The sequence below is a fragment of the Bacillus rossius genome, chromosome 11 (assembly GCF_032445375.1).
Source record: "Bacillus rossius redtenbacheri isolate Brsri chromosome 11, Brsri_v3, whole genome shotgun sequence".
Taxonomy (NCBI): Eukaryota; Metazoa; Arthropoda; class Insecta; order Phasmatodea; family Bacillidae; genus Bacillus; species Bacillus rossius.
Genome location: NC_086338.1, coordinates 54,435,259 through 54,459,360, shown reverse-complemented (window position 1 = coordinate 54,459,360; position 24,102 = coordinate 54,435,259). Strand labels below are relative to the sequence as shown.

General features: G+C 42.2%; 1 protein-coding gene across 6 annotated transcripts in view; it reads left to right on the top strand.

Annotated features, from left to right (window-relative positions):
- Positions 1 to 24,102, top strand: part of LOC134537016 (LIM domain only protein 3-like) — a 222,760-nt gene that overhangs the window by 176,947 nt on the left and 21,711 nt on the right. The window lies entirely within an intron of this gene.

Genomic DNA, 24,102 nt, shown 5'->3' with positions numbered 1-24,102 from the left:
GGGGGGCTGGTCAGGGCGCCGGCGCGAGCCACGAAGAACCCCCAGACTGACCGCTTCGGCCGCAGAACCGAGCAAGTAGGCAGCCCCATAGAACAAGGAGCGAGATAAAGTGCAACTCTTGCAGCCCCATAGAACAAGGAGCGAGATAGAGAAGTGCAACTCTTGCAGCCCCATAGAACAAGGAGGGAGATAGAGAAGTGCAACTATTGCAGAAAAAAGAAGAGTGGAGGGACTGTGCTTACCGGGAAAGAGAGAGAGAGAGAGAGTGAGAGAGAGAGAGAGAGAGAGAAGGGCGTGGTACTACTGCTTACTGTCTCTCACGGCGCGCCAAGAGTATAAGGGGGCAAGCAGCAGTAAGCGAGCATGTGTGTGTGCGTATTATTTAATTCGTAAACAAATTAGATTTTAACTTCCTGCAAAAAATATTGAAAACTTTATTTGATCATTGTAACTCTTCTTCTTTCTCTTAGAGCGCGCTCATCATTGATTTACTATTTTAATTAATTAATAATTACCTATGGGTCAGATCAAAAATCGGCAAAGACTTCCTGTCTCAGAAATTTATTCTCTATCTGATCTAAAAAAAAAAAATGTGCGGTCTTTCACTGACACCCTATGTATACATGCAAAGATTGAAAAAAAAAAAAAAAAACTTATCGCTAGCTAAGATTTACGATGCGATTGTAATTAATTACGAAACCCATCGGCCAATTTCCGTCACGTCAGATTTTGACGCCTGTCGTTTGATTTACAAGTTGCAATCACTGAACCTTTCCGCGTCGACTTATGTCTTTGAACATGATTCCCCGCGGTCTCTGAAGTGGACGGGTGGGTGTGGCCTCAAGGGCTTAAATACTCGCTCTCACACGTCACAATGGCTGTTTTAATTGCTTCTCATCACTTAAGAGCTTTTCCTGCGAACTTATCACGAAAGAATTCTTACATTTTACGTTTAGTCTCAAAATTTTCCAGATATATTTATTTAAAATAATAAAAATATAGTTTAGTGTTCAGACCAAAAAATATATAATTGGAATATAATATTGTAACAAGATTATATATACAAAAAAATTAAATTAAATTAATATTCTAATATTGACATTATTGAAACCTGTATTCTTGGTTGATTTTATTTACAAAAATCATATCGAACACGTGTCATCTGCGAAGTTAATACACCATAAAGCACCAAAAGTGATATCACGATAGTAAACAGCATTTACCCAAACATAATTCAAATCTCAAAAAAGTAGTATTTTAATGTCTGAAATTCAAACATTTCTGTATAAAGTTGGTACCAAAATGCATATGGATCATAAAAAAAAATATTTCATTTTTTTGATCTAGCATCGTTAATTGAATAACTTTTAAACTACAAACGCTCAACGATTTATTTTTATTTGGTCTGAAAGTATCTATTTTAGAAAAAAACTTATTTGTTATAATAAAAATTTAGTACTATAAAACAGAAGTTTATAAAAATAAAATAACAAAAGCAAGAAAGCGAGTTTTCAATACCCGCCAAAGATGTGTATAACATCAAACATTGTTAACGAGCAAATTCATGTGTTCTCATGTTGCAAATACCTTACAATACGAAACTCGGACACGAAAATTAACGTAGAATTTGTTACAAGAATGCCGAGTGTGATAGATATACGCAAATTGTGTTGTCAACTACATTTATAGACGCGAATCACACGTAGTTTACGCACCAGCCGCTAGAATTCGCTACCGGAGCAGCTACGTCGACCATCGAATCATTCGATTTGCAGAGCGGAATTTTCAACTATTTAATGAAACGGCTCCGATAAAAGCGAAAAAGACTTGGAAAAATAACATTATTAAATCCCGGCTTTTGACATTATTATACTACAAGGAATTTTATTAAAATACTGCCCCATCTTGTTCAAGTTCATTAAACAGCTTTGTGAACTTCGGTTCGCGCCATCCACCTCAGATGGCAGCACAGAGGTTACGCGTTTCCGTTCCACGTGACTTCCGTTCCATTCACGAAATCACTCCTACCAACTGCCTTATACGTTATACCGAGAGCTAAGATGTTACACATAATAACTATGACACCGAAAGGTTCTGTTTTTTTTTTTTTTGCGTGAATACGTCTTTAAAATTGCTTCCATAGCGGGAGGCAATTTAAAAAAAAAACGAATGATAACCAAATCGGGGGATACACTTTGGTGTTGCATATCTATCATATCCATCCAAAATGTAATTACACCACTGGATAGCTAAATGATCAAAGAATTCGATACGCTAAGTGAGGACTGTAACGCATCGCGCGCGGTGGAGGGGGAAAGCGCCGCCATTTTGAGGTCATTTTGGCTGCGTTTCTAGATATTCCATTTGGTTATAACTTTTGACTCGGAGAAGCTACGACGTTATTTTAAGTTTCAATCGTCAGCTCTCGTCAAAACCTATCGATTGCATTTATAAAACATTAGTGTAAAATAGTTACAGTGAATAGATATTGTGTTAAAATTAAAAAATACCATGTTTTATATTTTGAATAGTAAATATTACCTGTTACGCACACGTATTCACGTACAACACACGGCCGTGTCCATGACGCAGCAACGACCCTTTTTTTTTTTTAAACGAAATGGAGTTGAAATAAAACCATCAGATGTTGTCTCTATCAGTCACCCATCACTAGAGACCTGTAAAATTCGCGGATTCATTTCGCGATAGGATAGAGTCCAAATACTTTTGACATTTTTTTGCTTCAGTGACAGGGCCACAGTTTATCTGAAGGACTCTGGGCCAATGAAAAATCTTTAACAGAAGATTTAGCGAATCAGGATCATTCCAGTCAACAGCTGTTACGAGTCGGTAACCAATCAGCAGATGTAATTTGCACGAGTGCATAGAGGATCATGGAGTCTATCCTTTAGGGATTTGAAATCGCGAAATTTACAGGTCTCTACGCCATCACTGACACCGCAACCCGGATCCTGAGCGGACTCCGTACGTCCTGGGATAACACAACGGCGCTTGGTCCGCTCTGCCGCGGTGCTGGACTGCTACTGGAAGCGTGTTTTTCTTGCTCTCCAATTCGCAACAGAGGAGTACTCGCTCGTTGGAGAGGGGGGAAGCGGTGGGGAGGAAATCAGGATCTTTGAGTGCAGCCTTTTAAGTAACAGCGCAGTTAAAATGATAATCGCCGCCCTTAAATTTTCCCCGTGGCGGTGTTGGGGTTGGGGGAAGCAGGAAGGGCGAGGCGGCTAGGAAACAAGGCGGGGAGGGGGTAAGGGGTTGAACAAGGGGGTTGTCGGGAGGAGAAAGCAAGGGGCAGCTCCCTGAGTGCCGGCCGAGGCTAAATGTAACGGCGGTAAAGTGTAAAAGGGGTGCCGTGAGGGAGGCAGGGAGGGGGAAGTCACGAGAGCGATGAAATCCGATAGACTTAATGGAGGGCTGATTGCATGGGATGGTTTTTAGGTGGCGGGTGTGGGGGGTGGTGGAGAGGAAATGGGGGTTAAGAAGGAGGTGGTTCGAGTCCCGAACCAGCGGCGAACCCACTTATCTGCGGGTTGGTTTAAGACGTGCCATAATCACGGTACGCACACCATAATATAGCCTTGTTGTACCGTGAAGCGCTCGTTTGGTACGCAGACGCGTACAAATCGGGCGATTTGCAGTTAACGACGGACTGAAACAAAGTGAGCACTTGTAAGCTCCAAAATAAATTGTTGTGAAATAGCTAGAGTTCTTAATTTTTTCTTCATACATTCAAAATATAATAATTCTGCACTTACAATGCAATTTATGCAATGTTCGGACCGCCACGCGTGAAACAGTAGTTCTGCGTACAAAGTGCAACGAAGTGCAAGGGAATGTAGAATTCTAAGCATTAAAAAAAATGGGTGCGTGTACTTACGTAAGCGGATTAGAAGGTACATACACTTATTTGGCGTAAGAAATAACTAAGTTTAATTTTGCATGCAAATAATTAATATAAATAAGATAGTAAAATTACTTGAATTATAATATAAATACTGTTGGTTTAGTGTAAATTCAATCAAATTAAAACATTTAAATAAATACACAGTCTTTTATAATAATACAAACATGTGTTTAAAATGAATGATTTAATTTAGTAAAATATTAGAGAAAATATTTAATTAGTAATGAAAATCAATTAATATGCTGAAATTTTATTTTAATTTATTAATTGTAATTATTTATTAAATAATAATGTTATAATTTGTAATGCAAATAAATTATAAATACAGGAACTTGACCTCACAAACACACACATGTCAACGGCCAGGAGACTACTAGACCCTCCGCAGGCACTCCCTGCCAGCGACAATGGAAGCTTACAAGCAACCTGACATTGTTATACATAAGAGAACATAACCTCACTTATATAAATACACCTGAGAAAATTTATAAACAGAGACCGGAAAAATTCGCATGTTCAATGACCTCCAGGATAGACTCGACTACACTCTACACTCTCGGGCAAATGCCACCTGCTCATTGGCTGCTGACTAGTGAGTCGTCTCGACCGAGTGTCTGTGATTCGACACTTCTATGAGTGAGTGTCTCCAATTGGCCCTCATTGCTCCAGATTAACAGTGAACCAATTGCAGAAGCAGCGGTAAGGTATAATTATTTGAATTGTAGCATGTCATGAAATGAATCCGCGAATTTTTCAGGTCTCTATTTATAAACATAATTTCTGTAACTAACATCCACAATAATTTTTTTTTTTTTCATGATTTGGACCAGTATTCAGTATCAGTAACTCAAATGTAAGGTTTAAAAGCGCATACTTAATTTACCTATATTTGTTAGTACGGTAGTCTGTTTCTCAGCCTGCCAACTGCTACGACTGTCAAATAATGAATTTCAACGTATACATATTGGAAACAGACTATGTGAGAAATTTGAAATCTCAAACAATATTTACTGTGGAAAAAAAAAAAAGTATTTATTTGTTTTTATACCAGGTTGTGTTATCGTTGAAAGAATTCGGACATACTTTCACACCTAGTTTTGCACTGTATGCATTCTTCAAAATTAAGGGACCCGCCTAGTCATTTGTTTTATTGAGGCGTGATGATAAGTGCGATGTTCTCTGATGCTTATATTGTGGTATCGCCTCTAAGCGCAACGAATAGGGAACTGTGAGATAAGAATGGTAACTATTCTATCATTTTGCTGAGAAAAAAAATTGGTTGTCTGTAAAGTCAGTTTACGGACGATAGTTTAACGTGACGTCATAACAAAACATTGATGAAATGATTGCATACTTTATGAATAAAATTGAATCATTTTTATTTTAATAATAAAAGAATAAATACTTGAAATTATACTAGTAATCAGATTTTTAAAATGCAAGAATAATTAACCTTTATTGCCGAAATTGTTGTTGTAATAAGCAATTAAAACTACATTAACTTTTCACTTCACTTTATAAACAGTCGAGTGGAAGAGAGATAGATGCGGCGCAAGCGTACAATGAGCGTAACGGGACACAGCGTAACGGTACAATGTGCGTAACGGGACACAGCGTAACGGAACAATGTGCGTAACGGGACACTTTTCACGTGCGTGCAGCCGGCGTTAATCGATTTATTAGACGTCACGTCAAAAATGAAGATAAAGGAACAATGCAAGACCCTTGAGTGCAAGAGTCTGTACGAAATGTCTAAAACAAATTATGAAAACAAGCGTTTCAGCCATCTTCACTCTTATAAAATTACAGTTTTAAAAAAAAAAAAAAGAATTACGGAAAAAACAACGCTCATTCGCCCTCGGCGTATTTTTAAATTGTTTTCGCAAACAGACACCACTCGGAACATCTTGAACAGTTTTCAAATCGCCTGAGTTTTCCTGAAGCTCTGTGCACCGTATGTGTGTTCCCGGGTAGGCGGGTATCTGTGAATGACTCATCGTTAACATCAGGAAAACGGCATACGCGTGGACACATTGCAGTTATTTGACGTGACAACGTCTTATAAATCGACGTACGCCGGCTGCACGCGCGAAAAATTGTCACGTTCCGCCTGAGCTAAGCGTGCAAGAACCGGCCAACCACCGTGCGAGAAAATCTTCTATAATATCAAACAGGTTAAGGCGGGCTTTTTAAAAACTAATTGTTCGCGATTATATTTAAACAAAATTATTTAAATTAAATTTGCAAAAAAAACTGTAAAAAAATATTTGAAAATGAAAAAAGTATGCAATTTTTCATCAATGTTTTCTTATGACATCACGTTATTCGTCCTGCAAAACTAAAAACTAAAAATTATTTTCAAATGAAAAAATTAGTTAATATTTGGCTACATAATTTAACTGATGAAGAGATGGCTTTAGTATTTAAGTAAGTTTTATATATTGTTATAAATTTTTACCTGTACTTTACTTATATACTAATTTTTATTTAATTATATTTTCATTTAGGCTATTCATGTAACAATGTTATAATTTATAATTATTTATACTTTTTTTGTTTATACATAATATTGAATTTTAATAAAATGCTCTTTTTAACTTTCATCTTTATATAACTAATTTAAAGATTCTTAGGTTATATTTTATATATTTATTTCTCAGTTATTATAGATTAACAAATGTTTACAATCATCAAAATACCGCATGTAATTAGAAAGTGACTAGATGTACTCACATACAAGCTTGCTTTCGTGAGTGCTGAATTTCCTTGTTAAGTGAATATTGTTAACAAAGTGTAAAAAAAAATGAGAAGTAAAATTATTATTATAATTATCGTTAGAGACCTGTAAAATTCGCGATTTCAAATCCCTAAAGGATAGACTCCATGATCCTCTATGCACTCGTGCAAATTACATCTGCTGATTGGTTACCGACTCGTAACACCTGTTGACTGGAATGATCGTGATTCGCTAATTCTTCTCTTAAGGATTTTTCATTGGTGGCCCAGAGTCCTTCAGATAAACTGTGGCCCTATCACTGAAGCAAAAAAAAAATGTCAAAAGTATTTGGACTCTATCCTATCGCGAAATGAATCCGCGAATTTTTACAGGTCTCTAATTATCGTCCGTAAACCGACTTTTCAGACGACCCCCCCCCCCCCCTTTTTTTTTTTTCGTTTCGGCGGGGGGAATGTTTCACCCGCCGCGTTGCAAAGGGCCAGGACTTCGCTGCGTGTGACGGGAGAGCCTAGCCGGGAGGGAGACACGGGGATAAATACGGCGCGCGACGGCCGGGCGGACGTAAACAACGCCGTCCCTGGACCCGCGGCGGAAATCCGTCGACGAGAGAAGTCCCCCCCGTAAGTCCCGCTCCGGCGGCGGTAAGACCGGCGGTAAGATACCTTCGCCCGCGAGGCCCCAGGGGGCGCTCTGCCAATGTCCATACGTTGTTCCCGCAGACGCGCTGATCCTGGGGGCTAACACCCCTCTGCTGCGACCTCCACAGCCCCCCTTTCCCTTCCCTTCTTCTTCGACGCCGATGAAGGTCCTCGGGGTATCCCCCTTCCCCCCCTCCCCACCGAGACGGGATTCCGCCCGCATCGAAGCCGCGCGGTGACATAATTATGTGCGGAGCGGCAGGCGCGGTGTGGCTGTATTCTCTCCGAGCACCGTACACCGGCGGGCGTCTAGCTATAGCCGCACCCACTTACATAGTGCGCGGATAACCCTCGTGCGAGGACCCCGCCTGCCTAGGCTTATACCTTTGAATATATATATACTGTATAGAAGTCGCCAGCCCAGGTTAAAATTTCTAATACGGTTTTGAGGTAGTTGGTTAATTCACCGCCGCAATCGCCACCGTCTCCAGGGCATCGACTTGTGGTGGTCCCTAGCGGACAAGTGTCGAACTCTTCAAACACCCCTTCCCCCTCCCGTGGAACGACCTTGAGCTGCAGTGAATGATGTGTGGGTTGGTGCGGGGAATGACAGCGGGCGACAGCGCTGCGCTCTAACGTGTAAATAACAGCTAAGACGATACAGGGCGTTACAGCAGCGCACTGCAGCGGTGAAGTTCCCAAGCTGCTCATCATACGCTTCTGAAAAACGTAGAGTAAATCCTATCCACTCGCGACTTCTATACAGTATATATATTCAAAGCTTATACACAGGCGCGGTGTGACTATTCTCTCCGAGCACCGTACCATTGAATAGAGAGAGAGAGAGAGTGTGTGTGTGTGTGTGTATGTGTACATGTGTGTATATATACACCTATAGGGAGGGAGAGAGAGAGATAGAGAGAGAGAGAGAGAGAGAGAGAGAGTCAATACATACTAAAAAATAAATAAATTTAAACTTTTAAGTCTTCACGTATCTCTTTTTTTTTTACATTTTCAATCATTATTTTCACATGAAAATGAATGATACTAATAAATTTAAATGCACAAATCAATAACATTTTTTCCCACTCAAATAAAAAAAATTGTAGATTCTTTAAATAAAATTAAAATAAATATTTTAGCGTCAGTCGTTAGCTGTTCGAAATACTGAGGAGTAGACAAACACAAGCATCGTTACGATAATTCCGTAGCGTTAACTGCTGCGTCATTTCCAACTCTCCCCTGCCGTCTTCCATTCCAGCGGTTACAACGAGATAATAACATGCTACGCTACAACATATCTCTCCCCTCCTTGCCATCTTCTCATTAGACAGCTGGCGCATGCGTGTTAGCGGGCTACCGGTTCCCCCACCACGTACCTAACTATTCCCCTCGTGCGATCGGAATTTTTTCGTAACGCTCGAAAATTTTAGCTCCCTCGGCAAAGAAGTTTCACTTCACAACTACATCCTTACAAACTGCTTATGGTTATGTCCTACGTTTTTTAAAGCACACATGATTTTGCATATTCAGTGGCCATAAATTATCATTCATTTTAAGCTGGTAAATGAGTAGGGACCGGAAATATTCGCGGTTTCGATGGCATTCAGGATAGACTGCACATTCCCCCTGTACACTCGGGCAAACAACGCAAGTTCATTGGCTGCCGACTTGTGAGTCGTCTCATCTGGTTTGTCTGTGATTCGATCCTTTTTTTGGTTGAGGGTTTATAACTGGTTGAAATTCGTCCATATGAACAGTAAGCCAATAGCAAAATCATCTAAAAGGTATAATGTTTTGAATTTTAACCTATCGCCGAATGAATATGCGAATTTTTCCGATCTCTGCTCATAGATAGGGACTGGATTTAGTGGTTTCGATGACCTCTAGGATAGACTCCACGATCCTCTATGTACGCGGGAAAATCACACCAGCTCATTGGCTACTGACCCGTGACACCTGCCAAACTTGGATTCTTGTGATTCGATACTTCTTTACGCTGAGGGTCATTCATTGGCTCACAGTCCTTTCAGGCAAACTGTGTTCCAATCACTGAAGCGGCAGTAAGTTACACGCACTTGGATTCTAGCCTATCGCGAAATGAAACCGCGAATTTTTCCAGGTCTCTACGTCATAGAGAGTTTCCCCTTTGATTGTAATATCATGACCGTCGACCTAACTTCCCGCGCAGTTTTAAATTGCGCGCGTTCATTCACGTCACTCACCGTACCTGACTATCTCGGGGGGCACAGGGCGGGGGGGGGGGGGGGGGGGGGGGGGTGAAGCAGTGACGGAGGGGTTTTTTTTTTTTCGATCCGTGGAGTTACACGAGGCACCTCTCTGATATCCCCCCCTCCCCCCCACCACACACACACACGCGGGTGGCTGACAGCCCGGGCGAACAGCAGTTCGCAATTACGGCCGCCGGCCGCCCGACGGGGCCAGCCACGGGTGCTAATAGCTGGTGCGGTGAGGAGAATGACACGCGACAAGAGCGCCACACCCTCTCTCCCCCCCTCCTCCTAGAGCCGGGTCCAGAAATGAACAGAGGCCGCCGGCGCGAGTCGGGGCACTCCCGGGCAGCCGACACGAACACCCGACCAGAGGGACGGACCCCAGGCTGCGAGCACGACGAGCTGGGTCAGGCCGGGGTGCTGTCACAGCTTAGAAACACACAGCTTAGAAACACACACGATAGAATCTACTAAGTTATGCCTGTTGTTGTAAGTTGTGTGTTTAGGGATCGTCCATTAATCACGTGAGGCTCGAAAAGGGGGGGGGGGGGTCGGGAAAAATCACGAAATATCACAAGGGGGGAGGGGGGGGGGGGTGTAGAGCGATATCACGTGTATTTATTTTTTTCGCGCGATTTCTACTTATACGCCTTTCCTTTATTATTTTTATGCCAGTGAGAATAAACCTGCAACCTTAATGTGTGTCTGGACATTTTCATCACTGTGCTTAATTTTCCAGAATTAAATTAGATTATACCTATATTTAAATATAATATTCTGAAATTTTTAAAAATATTTTGTACCAAAAAATTACACGTGATTTATTGGGGGGGGGGGGGGTAGTCTAAAACATCACTACAAATCACTAGGGGGGAGGGGGGGTTAAAAAATTTGCTAAAAAAACATCACGTGATTAATGGACGACCCCTTATAAGTTATGACAGTTCTAGGTTGTGTTTTTTTTCCTAAGTTGTGATGGTTCTAAGTTATGACTTTCTACGTTTCGACGTTTCTAAGTTGTTTAGTTCTGCGTTGCGCGTCTTTCTAAGTTATGATAGTTCTACGTTATTACGTTTCTAAGTTGCGTGTTTCTACGTTACTTGTTTCTAAGATATTATCCTTCTAACTTATGACATAAGTTACGTGGATTTTTTTTTTTTCGAGTTTTCTAATTTATGACTGTTCTAAGTTTTGTTTTTCTAAGTTATGTGTGGTTCCCAGTCAGGCCTTTAGACGGCTCGGACCGGCATCCAGGTCATGAGGAGCGGAATGAAGACACGGAGAAGAGACGGAATTCTTCTTTCATTTTTGTGATGACTATATCCTGAAATTAGTGATGGAAAATTTAAGACAAATGACAAAGCACCCCCTGGGCGTGGATCCCATATTGTGGGGGGGGGGGGGGGGGAGAACCCGTGCCCACCTGGAACTAAGAAGCCCCCTCGCTAAAGTTGCCCCTGCCTGCACTTGCAAGAAAACCGTGAATGTGAAACGTGTTTGATGTCAAAACTATGCCTTTGTGACATTCCTTTGGAGTGCCACATTTGGTGGTGTTACCTTGCCCCTCTATTCCCCTTGATAAGTGGTGAGTGGAGAGTAGGGTACTCTCACCTTATGGAAAACATTTTACATATTTTAAAGTTTTCTTCTTATTGCATGCCTGTAGGCCGAAATGTGGGCGGTTTACAGCATAAGGGCACCGCGTCCCTATAGATGACTTGCGTCATGGCAGCAACTGATGCTCTAGGCAGTGGCTAGTTTAAGTTGGGCCCAGGTGAAACCTGCACAGACAACCTTGGGAAAACCTTGGACTAATTCATGCGGGGGGTTAAATTATTGCCAGCATGAAGAAGGCAGGTTCGTACAGGACAAAGGAGGATGGTCCAGGAAGAAGAGTTGATCAGGGGCAGACAGTTCCAACCATGCTGGGGTCGGGAGCTGATGCGAGATGAGGAATATGTGGTGATGGGTAGAGACCGGAAAATTCGCAGATTCATTTCACGATATGATAGAATCCAAAATGTACCTTTAAATTGCTTCTCTGATTGGCTCACAGTTTATCTGAAGGACTTTGAGCCAATGAAAAACCTTCAACCAAAAAAAGTATCGAATCGCAAGGGTCCCAGTTGACAGGTGACACGAGTCAGTATCCAATGAGCAGGTGGCATTTGCCCGAGTATGTAGGGGATGTGGAGTCTAGCATGGAGGTCATCCAAAGTGCGAATTTTTCCAGTCTCTAGTGATGGGAGTTTAACCTCCCTGCTCTCTGGTTCTACCTCTCATCACATCTGCCGTAAATGATAACACCCGGTCTGATCAGACGCTCAAAATCGGGTGGTATTTTTTGGGGAGGCAAGTTGTGTACTCATCAGTCTACCACAGTTCCTTCGTCATAAAAGTGATTTTATTCATTTATTTTTTTCATCTCGTCCACAGAATTTCTAACGCGAAACAACACATACCAAGGGTTATTGGGGAAGGGAATACTTCGAGGATTGACTTGGGAGAACCCGCGAAAGACCGAGGAGGCCAGAAAAGCCCGAATTTCGGGGGGGATTCCGAAAATTCGCGAGTCCAGTGCCGTATCACTCGCCGTGCTTTAAGTAATTATAAGTAGCAATTGGATGCAGGGAAGGGGCCGGGGCGGAGGGGTTTTAAGGGATGGTTTTCAGGTTGCTAGGCAGTTTACCAACCTCCTTCCCCTCCCCCTCCACTCGTTCTCTACCCCCCCCCTTCTCTCACTCCAAAGAGTCTCCCACTCTCTTAACAACTTTTGAAATGAGCTTTTTGTTCCGGGGGTGGCGCCAGGTCCCTTCCAAGTTTCCCCCCCCCCCGTAGGAGAAGTGAGAGTGGAGGGGGGGGGGGGTTAGGAGGGTGGTGGAAGGTGGGGGGGGGGGGGCGGGTGGGCGGGAGTGAATGGGTGCAGAGGAAAGAAGAAAAAAAAAGAAACAACAGCAGCAGAAGCAGCTTCGTTGCGAGAGTTGAACTCGATTCGCAAGTTAAATTGGACCGGAGGAAGTCCGGCAGGATACGGCGGGCCGTCAAGGGAGAAGGGGTGGAGTGGTAAGAGGGGGGGAGGGTGTCGGCGATCGTGTGACGGGGCGCGGGAGCCCCAGAGGGGGGGGGGGGGTCCGTCGTCGCGGGTCCGGTTACCCCCCCCCCCCCCCTTGTGTCCGGCGCAACAAGCGCTGCCTCGGACGTTTCCTTTCGGAGAGACGATCGCCGTGTTAAAGAGTTCGCGTGAGCTCGCCCCGTAAGGTCGACCAGCACACACTCGCCAAGCACGTCTTCGCCCCTGTGGCTGCTCAGCCTAATGCTTGGCTTTTCTTTAGAACGCTGTTTTTTTAAAACGGTGCAGATTTCCATAGAAACATTTTATTTTTTGAAAACACCTCAAACATAAATTTTTAGTAAAATCCTAGTGGCGTGATTTCCCAACCCTTCCCTTACCCTCTTTTTTTTTTTTTAAACGAATCTACAGGTATTTCAATAAACTTAAGTTTTGGTTTTTACGAAGTTTTAAGTTTTGGTTTTTACGAAGTTTTAAGTTTGCAGATTACTTTCGGTTGTAAATTTTTTCATCGTATCTTTTAAACTCGCTATCTTCTTTCTGAGAAGGTGGTCAGGCTGATATTTAACGACTAGTTGATGTACCTGTGCACTGCTCGTTCATTGTACACGCCCCCACGGCACTAACTCGCCTCGAATGAGAAAAATAAATTAAATAAAAAGAATTTTTAATATAAATTTATGAAACAAAAAAAATTAGGACTCATAACAGGAATAAATAAAAACCAAAGACTGCATCTTGTATTTAACACTTTTTTAAGGGTTTTCAAATTCACATTCATTCAACCAATACTGTGTCAGCATGATGGCAAAGATGACTACAGAAAGACTGGATCCGAAATTGAATAAAGCATTAAAAAAATGTAATAGCCATTGTCAGGAGACGAAGACGTAATTAATAATGCAATGTCCGTTGCCATGGAAACGCTCGTTGTTTACTTCTAGCGCGGTATCGCCCCTAAGCGCAAGGCTCTGAACTGACGCGCAGTCTTCTTCTTCTCGTTGTGCATGGGGCAACTGTGAGATTTGAGTGGTGGACGTGAGATTGTATGGCGGATGAATGGAGATAAAGGCGTATTGCAAGTCCCTTGAGTGGTTTCAAGAACCTGTACTGGGTATTTCATGCCTAAAATTCTCACTGTTCCAAAAATATTTCCCGGTTCTTGGAACCCATGTCGGGCGCTGGCAACAGTGTCAGGCATCTAAAAGATCCATATTTTCTCCTAACCAGGACTACGCCCTAATCGGGATCAGTTTCCTGGGGGAATTTTGGTGTTTTCATGAGGTGTGAACCTAATACATAATGTGTGTGTTCCAAAAATACAGCTGTAAAGCCTTAGGGTTCAGGACACAGCCAACTGTCTGGTCAGCTGAGTGCGGTAAAGGGGCTGAGGAGGTGACTATGCTGGGTTGGTGGCCCCAGCCGCTGGTCATTGCCGAAGCCCTAATAACCTCCCGATCAAACATCAGGGAGCGATCCCTAGCCAGTTCTGTTACTTTAAAAGCTCTGGAATGTCAAATTTAAGAGAACTGGAAGTTACTCCCATCCTACCCTAAATAAGGCGCATATGTGGGAGGGGAACGTTTAGATATGCCGGCCGCAAGGTCGGAATACATCTGTTCCATAAATACAGTTTAGTAACGGAATACGGAAACGGAATGGCCCTGGACGTATTCCTAAGTGGTTTTTCGTAAACATGCAGTTCTCGGGTATCTCGAGCGTGGTTGTTGCTGAAGCTCTGTCTGGGCGGGAAGTCTCAAGCCAGATGCTGATGCGTCCTGGAGGTTGCACAGGTACGTCCTCCAGTTAAGGCCCCTGCCTACCCGGGCACGCACACGGTGCGCAGAGCTTCAGGAAAAACAAACGCGATTTCAAAACTACTCGAGATACACGAGTGGGGCCTGCTTACGAAAAGCATTTAAGAGTTCGCTGGTGGCCGAAAAAGTACTTTTGATTTCGGATTAAGTTTTTATGCTGTATTTTTAGATGAGTTAAAAATGGCTAAAAACGCATGTTTTCAGAGTGATTTTCAGGCGTAAAACAACCGTTACAGATTCTTGAAAGTATTTTAAGGGTCTTGCATTACATTTTTATCTTCATTTCTCGGCCATATAATGTTACGGTCACCGCTCATATGCACTGGGAGAAGACTGCGCGCCAGTCCAGAGGAGACACCGCGCTAGAAGCACCAGCGAGCGTCGCGCTTATCATCCCGCCTCGCCGACACACATACACCCCTGACGAGGCGGGGGGCCTTAACATCGGAGCTGACGGCGAGCTCTGTGTGGCGGATGCACGGATCCACGCGACCCTCGTGTCTGATCCGGAACTGATACTCCTTGTTTACACACGTCGGCCCGTGCGTCTACCCCTTGGGGGGGCAGGGATAACACGGGGTCTGGAGTGGGCGAAGAGGGGAGGGGGTGGACGAGTTGGTCGAGCACGAAGAAGAGAAAGGATAGATGCGGGTCCAGAGGGGGGAGGGGGGGCTAGTTGTAATTTGGAGCTGCCTCATTTAATCTCCACCTCCCTCCCCTTCTTTCCCCACCCCCTATCCGCCATCGCTCCGTCTCTCTCGCACCTCCGCGAATCCTTGCAATTAATCACACTCCGCCCGGACTCTGACATTTCATTAGCTTCCCCCCCCCCTCCTTTCTATATCCCTCCCCCCCCCTGCCCCTCCGGGGGCCTCAATTTAATTAACATGCCAGTATTCAAGAGTTTAAATTTTTAATAATAAAATTATATTTTATAGCGAACTATGATTAAGGAAATTATGATTTTTTTTTTTTACCCCACTCTTCTTCCCCTTTCCCCTTCGTTACTTCGCTATCCGCTTCTCTCTTGTTGGGTCCTTACTTGGTTTTATTTTTTATTTTTTTTCTGTTGCGTCAGGAAGTTCCGCGGGAAATTAATAAGAGGGCTGAGCGCACAAGCGACACAAGAGACGATTTTTCTTTCCTCCGTGACCTATAGGTTCTGAATTGTGACCTCTAGGTACAGAGCCGTGACCGCTAGATGCCGAGTTGTGACATCTAGGTACCGAGTTGTGACCTCGAGGTACAGAACTGTGACCTAGAGGTACTGAATTGTGACCTCTAGGTACCGAGTTATGACCTAAAGGCAACGAGTTGTGACCTCGAGGTACAGAGATGTGACATAGAAGTACTGGATTGTGACCTAGGGGTACTGAATTTTGACCTATAGGTACCGAGTTGTTACCTATAGGCACCGAGTTGTGACCTCGAGGTACCGAGTTGTGACCTCTAGGTCACAACTCGGCACGCCGCGATAACTTCCAGAACGAAGGTGGCAAATCTTTGAAGGGGAAAAAAACGCTAAAGCATAGCCGGCTCATCGACGATTAGACCCAGCCATATAATATATTTTTCCCATCTTTTTGCTACAATTCTCATTTAGAACTATTCATCCCAATGTTTGGCACGTCAAGGCGTAACTCATATCTCCCAAACCTTTGCATTGTGGGGAACCGCATATTTACCTTCAGGCTCTGGTCTGCGAGCGCCGCAAGGAAATAACTAGGGGCAGGCATTTTTCGCCAAAAGATCTGAACGCCTATTAGACTGCAACAAGGTACACCCGCACCTGTGATTTCTTCCTTGTGATTGGCGGCCGTCTGCGAGAGAAGTCGTTGCCTTATTCGACCGAGCCACTCAGGACGCGTTTGCTTCCGCACTGAATCACTGTGATTGGTGTTGTACAATCGATATGTACCTGGGGAGAAACTCACCCAATCACGAAACACAGACGGTGCTACAGTGTTTTAACTTTCAATTAGTCTCGAAATCTTTTCGCGAAATATGCATGCCCCTAGAAATAACTTATTATTTCACTCGGGCGACCACAACAATCATAATCACACCAGTTCACAAGTATTTACTTCAACAAGTAACTAAAGCTAAGTCCTATGCCATGTCAAACAAAAAAAAAATTAGCACGGAAGGTTTATGGCAAGTTGAATCAAAATATTCGAAATTGCAAGATGGCGAGGCCCAATTCCTTAAGACACAATGTCTCTTGCGTGAACGCACAAGTTATATTCATTAATTTCTTTGTCACGCAGAGTTGCAAAACAAACAAAAAACTCAGGCATCAGTTGATTTAGCTCATGATGGAAAGCTGAATTCTTAATACTAATATTTTTTCCTCTTAGATACATTTATATATGAATGTGCTTTTAAATCTTATACTTTAGTAATTTATATTGAATACTGAACCATACCTTTAAACATATTTATTTATTACAAAATATTGGTGATAGATTTTGTGATTATAAACTTTTTCAATTGTTTTATATAAGTGAGGACGTTACCGATTGTATAATTTATTTGCATTATAAATTATAAGTTATTGCATTATTATTTAATAAATAATTAAAATTAATAAATTAGAATAATCAATCAACATATTTATTGATTTTCATTATTTATTAATTTTTATCTAGATTATTTTAATAAATTAAATAATTACGTGTTTATATTAATATTAAATACTGAGTATTTATTTATCTTTTTTTAATATTGATTGATATTCTATATTAACCGTATTTATAATTTTACTCCAGTCCTTTTATGATTTTATTTATACTAATTATTTTCTTTCAAAATAAAAGTTAGTTTTTTCTTATCAAGTAAGTATAACTTCTAACGCACGTTCATAAGTACACGCAATCATTTTTTTTTATATTCTTACAAAATATTTCTTTGGAAACTAGTTGTCAAGAAATAGTTTGTAACACTGCAATAAAAATATTGTAGATTTTTACAACACATTGCTGTGGTTATTTTTGTATGTATGAAATACTGAATATTTCTTTGTCGCACTTGCGAAAATTTGCGCGTAATTTGCAATTTTCATTGATGTTTTACAAAAACCAGTGTAGGTGATGTTCAGCATGTTTTATTATGCTTGTTACTGTGCACAGTTAAATACTGGGAATCTATTCAGGGAACGGCTTACAAATAACTTGTAACTGATGCAGGCACTGCGTACCGGAGATATCAAGAAATGATAGGGTCTGTGGTCTTCAGTGATCAACCCCCCCCCCCCCCTCCTCGATACCTCACGCCTCCTTCCCCCCCACCTTGTCTACAGTTCCCACCCCCTCCATCGCACCCTCCCGCCGCGAGCCATTAAATCTCCCCCGCCACGGCTTAATACAAAATGCATTGTTGTTCTCCCATTATGTAAATGAAAACTGAAACCAACAATTGCTTGAGGGGGGGGGGGGGAGTGGGGAGCCGTGAGGAGAAACGCTACAATTCCACCCCCTCTCCCCTTCCCCGTTTTCATCCCTGGGTCTAACCTTCCACCCCTTTTCGCTTTCTCTTCTCAATTATTGTGTGCCGAGAGAAGCTCGGTTGATTGTCCTCCGGTTTTGTGGGTGGAGGGGAGGGGGACAGTTTGCTGTCAGGGGTGGTCACAGTAGCGGGTACGCCATACGTCACTCGTCACCGAGTGTACTTACGTCCAAACACTTTCCGCTTAGTGGATTCTTTTAGGGTGCGCGTGATTTTCAACAAACGAAAACTTTTCGATGTGCAACATCTCAGCTCGGCATTTGGTGGGAATAATTTCGTGGATGGAACGGAAATGTTTAAAAACTACGGTGCTTCGTTTTCTGTGGCGGATGGTGCGAACAAAAGTTGATAAAGTCGAAGGGTATTAACTTTTTTTATGAGTTTCAACAAGATGGACAGTATTTTAATAATATTCCTTGTCGAAAATCATTTTCAAAATCGGGGTTTAGTATTTTTTTTAAATCTTTTTTATTTATTTTTTAATTACTAAACACCGTCCGTGGACCTGATTTGCGACAACGAATATTATTACTTTATTAATAGTTTTTTTTTTTCGAGGAGGTTAGGTTAGGTTAGCGTTATTTAAGATACTCTATGACTAGAGACCGGAAAAAATTCGTGGATTCATTCGGCGATAGGCTAGAAATCAAACACATATACCTTTTAGATCATTTTACTATTGGCTTACTGTTCATCTGGACGAATCTCAAGCAGTTATAAACCCTCAACCAAAGAAGGATCGAATCACAGACAAACCAGCTGAGACGACTTACAAGTCGGCAGCCAATGAACCTGCGTTATTTGCCCGAGTGTACAGGGGTAAGTGCAGTCCATCCTGAAGGCCATCGAAACCGCGAATTTTGCAGGTCTCTACTCATTACGTCATCACTGCAAATGCTAACCGGGTGAGTCACGCATAGTTTACGAGTTTAAAGCGGTGTTTAATCCTCAGCCGAAGCGACACCCAATCCGAGATTAAAAGAACTCATATACCTGTCGGAAATTAATGTCCAAAAAGACTTGACACACAGTTACCATGTGAAGATGCAGGCGTGGCTACCCCTGAATGAATGTGGATATGATTGGTGGTGGATGCACAGCCAGTTGGCGTCTAACTAAATGAATCCATGATTGGAATCAATTCTGGGAGGTTTTTTCTGAAGAGCCTTCAGCGGTGAATATCTGCTGATATACAACCAAATGAATCCATTATTGGAAGCACTTCTGGGAGGTTTTTTCTGAAGAGCCTTCAGCGGTGAATATCTGCTGGAAATATTAGTAGGGGCCGGAAAAATTCGCGGTTTCAATGGCCTTCAGGATAGACTGCACATTGCCCCGTAAATTGGGAAAATAACGCAAGTTCATTGGCTGCCGACTTGTGATTCGTCTCGGCGTGTTTGTCTGTGATTCGATCCTTCTTTGGTTGAGGTTTTTTTTTTTATTGGTCGAGATTCGTCCAGATGAACAGTAAGCCAATAGCAAAATCATAATAAAGGCATGTGTATTTGAATTCTAGCCTATTGCCGAGTGAATATGCGAATTTTTCCGGTCTCTAAACATTAGTGACAGGTAGAGACCGGAAAAATTCGCGGGTTAATTTACTGATATGCTAAAATTCAAATTAATTATACCGTTGTGCTGCTTCTGCTATTGGTTCACTGTTAATATGTAGGCCTCTTGACCAACTAGAGACAATCAATCAAAGAGGTATCCAACCACAAGTTACCCACTTGAGACGCCTCAAAATTCAGTACCCAAATGAACGGGCGCCGTTTATCCCAAGTAGGCAGAGGATCGTGTCATCTATCCTGGAGGTCATTGAACTCGCGAATTTTTCCAGTCTCTAGTGACAGGGGGATGACTTGATGTACGTTTTTGGACATACGCCATTGCTAAAAACTTTTTCTGTTGTAGAAAAACTAAAAAATAAAAATAAAGAAATATATAATTAAAACCCAAAAAAAGAGACAAAAAACACAAAATTAAGCAAAAAAATTGCTGTTGTCAACAATGATATAAACACCACAAAATATTCCGTGACAGGAATATGGTCAACAAAACAAAGAAAAACAAAGAAAAATGTACTAAGAGAACGAGAAAAAAAAACCCACAAATGATGACGACACAGAAATATTGAACCCAAAAAATTCAGCACAACGGTTTAAACGAAACAAAACACGACAAAACGAAACAAACACAGTAGTTTTCCAAAACAGAATAGAACGATAAAAAAAAACCACAAATGATGACAGCACAAAAATATTGAACCCAAAAAGAATTCAGCACAACAGTTGTGACGAGACAAAAAAACACGACAAAACGAAAAAAGACGAAACGTTCACAAAACAGAAACAAGTGACGTTTCGGGAACTGCGATCTGCTCCCGTCCTCAGGCAGAGACGCACATGGTACGGAAACACAGGTGTTGAACAGCGACTGATAGCTCGCGGTGGTAAACAAGGAACCACTGAGGAGCGAAGCTACTCGCCTGCCCGCTCTCACGACACACGCGCGACCTAACGAGCGGTGAGTGCACTGCTCGCGGTAATCAACTGCCTTTAGTCGGCCAGGAGGAGTTGGAGGGGGGGGGGGGGGGGGAGTTGCAAGCCTCGTACTCACAAACACCCCCCCCCCCCTCCACCCTCCTCTTTTCTTTTTTTCCTTTCCCGCCGTCGCTGGAGTTTGAAACCGTCGATATACACCCACGGAGTTGCGCTATCGAGTGCGCAAACCCACATTAAACATAGACTACTTGGATATCACATTACCAGTGGCTTCTGTGTGAGGCATGTGAGGCTGTAGTGGGGAAGAAATACATTATTCTAGCCCACCAAGAGCTGCTATAATTGTTATTATCCTGTCTTTTAAATCTTGGACGAGAGGAGTACCGACCCCACAGAAACTCTAACCGATGACACCTTAATTTGCATTTTTTTTATTTTTTTCAGTCATCATTAGGACCGTGTAAATTTTTTTTGACGTGATAACGTCTTATAAATCGATGAACGCCGGCTGCACGCACGAAAAAGCATGACTCATTGTCACGTTCCGCCTGAGCAGAGCGTGCAAGAACCTGGCCAACCACCGTGCGAGAGAATCTTCTATAATATCAAACAGGTTAAGGCGGGCTTTTTTTTTTAACTAATTGTTCGTGATTATATTTAAACCAAATTATTCAAATTAAATTTGCAAAAACTGTAAATAATATTTGAAAATTAAAAAGTGTGCAATTTTTCATCAATGTTTTCTTATGACGTTATCACGTAAAATTATCGTCCGTAAACCGACTTTGCAGTCAACCCCCCCCCCCCTTTTTTTTTTTTTTACAAAAGAAATACTGTAAAACATTACATATATTCCGTAATTAGGTAGGTACTACTGATTTAGACGCCCAGTTACAAATTAAAGAGTATTTTTTATCTCGGAAACACTGAAACTTAATGTTGCGTCTAAAATATCGTGCGTATCAGCGTTTCCTACGAAAAATCTCACGTGTTAAATTAACTACCGTAACATAAATCCTAATTTTTTTTTTTTTTAGCTTTTCAAATATTACTTCGTTTGTACACCTGTGTAGTTTTAAAATTATTTGTTGCACGGAATATCTCGCTACTGTGTAGAAGTGACTGTTAATTATTTTTCAAAATCCAGTATCTGACATAAGTTTGTATCACGTGTGTTTTACGCGGGTTTTATTGTATGCATAAATGCAATAAATTACTGACGGGTGTGGCTGGAAGTTGGCAACACTGCAAAAGGTATTACAACACATATTTATTTTTAATGTATTGTACTGCTTTGGAAATCTGTCGTACAAAATGCTATGCCATTTCATAAGCGTAACAACGTGAGAAATGAGTGCTCCATTTTTTCGACTGTTGGTTGCGGTAGATGTGGCAACCACGTCGCGACAGAGATGTGGCAACCATGCGTCCTTCCGCGGGCCACGCTGCCGTCGTCATCACGGGAAGCCATCTTTTCACAGACGAGAGAGCCAAAACCCGAAGTTCCCCGAAGTTCATGCTTTTTTTCCTTATCTTTAATGTAGCTATCCTAACCAAATCAACCGTCCACAGTGTTTTAAAGTATTTATAATGTAGCTAACCTAACCTAATTGACAATTAGTATCCTTTTATTAACACCGCCATATTTATTTACAATGAACAAAAAAAAAAACCGAAAATGCACGGTCGGGCGTTTGGCTCTCTCGTCTGTGAAAAGAAGGCTTCCCTCGCCATCATAACCGGCGAGTGTCACGTGCGCCCGTAGCCGGCCATCCATGCGGACACGCCGTCTGCTGCGGAGAGATCGATGGATTTGTTTCCACAATTCAAATTATCCACTTTCTCCACTACCTCCCCCCCCCCCCCTTCCCCCCACCCGCGCGCGCACGTCCTGATTGGCTGTCAGCGGCAGGGACAACGGACGGACGGACGGATATATAAACGCTACCCTTCACGCATACGTGCTCGCTCGGCCGAAAATGTTTCATTTTTTTACCCTCCCCCCCCCCCTTTTCCATTCCCTCTTTGCTTTTTTTTTTTGTTTCCGGAGGGCAGCCGGCTGACTGGACAGTTGAAGGGGCTGCTGTCATAACTTAGAAACATGCGAGACAGACTTTTCTAAGTTACGTCTTGTTCCAAGTCGCGTGTTGTTTCTACGTTGTGACGACTCTAGGTTATGTGTGGTTCGGAGTTGAGATGTTTTATTTCTAGGTTATGTCAGTTCTAAGCTGGGTGATTCCAAGTTATTGGTTTCGGCGTTGTGTGTTTCCGAGTTGTGTGTGGATCCCAGTTAAAAAGACTCCGAAGGAAACACTAGCACATCGGCCTGGCTATAATGAACATAAACTTTGAAGAAATTGAAGAAATAGCAATAACAGTATGTCGTACGCCCAAGATTTAACCGCCATGTTTTCCAACCTACTGATTCACAACAGCGCATAGGACTATCGTGCGCATAGAAGGGAAATGGATATATGTTATTTATGTTTAGGACGCATGGCATAACAACCAATGAGTAGAGACCTGAAAAATTCGCGGGTTCATTTCGTGTTATGCTAAAATTTAAATAATTATACCTTAGTGCTGCTTCTGCCATTGGTTCACTGTTAATCTGGAGCAATGAGGGCCAATTAGAGACCCTCACTCATAGAAGTGTCGAATCACAGGCCACCCAGTCGAGACGACTCACAAGTCAACAGCCAATGAACAGTCGGCATTTGCCAGAGTGTGTAGAGGATATTGGAGTCTATCCTGGAGGTCATTGAACCCGCGAATTTTTCCGGTCTCTACCAATGAGAGTAGAGTAGGAGCCATTTTGGCGGGACCAGATAACTTTTTATATTTATCAATCATATTGGGGCAGTAAATTGTCGATATATTAAAATGTTGCTTCAAAAATTAATTACCTAATGCCATTACTTAATTGTAAGTAACTAGCAAAACTTGTAAACAGAAGATGAGTCGTGGTTAAAATGGTCAACTAAAATTTTTACATAACCTCTATTTAGGTATTATGTTGAAAAAACTGTGCTCACAAATTGCTGGTAAGATGCCACGGGATAATCATTTGGTATTTAAAATAGTTACTTATTAATAGAGACCGGAAAAATTCGCGATTTCAATGACCTGTAGGATAGACTCCATGATCCTCTATGCACGCGGGAAAATTACTTTTGCTCATTGGCTACTGACTCGCGACACATGTTAACTGGGACGCTCGTGATTTGATACTTCTTTTGTTGAAAGTTTTCATTGGCCGAGTGTCATTCAGATAAACTGTGGCCCAATCACTGATGCAGTAAAAAGGAAAACGTATTTTGATTCTAGCCTATCACGAAATGAATCTGCGAATGTTTCAGATCTCTAGTTATACCTCAGTGCTGCCTCTGCTATCGGCTTACAACTCACCTGGATGACGCTGGGCCAATGAGAAACACCCAACCGAAGCTTTATCGAATCACAGGCTGCTACGTTGGGACGTCTCACAAGACAGCAGCCAATGAGTGGGTGGCATTTGACCGAGTGTACGTAGAACTATGGAGTTCATCCTGCACGTCATCGAAACCGCGAATTTTTCCGGTCCCTACTTATTAACACTTACATCAAATGGTTACATCGCGAAAATTAATTGGCTGAAATAAACAAAGATTTCAATTATGAACCCAGCCTTACTTAG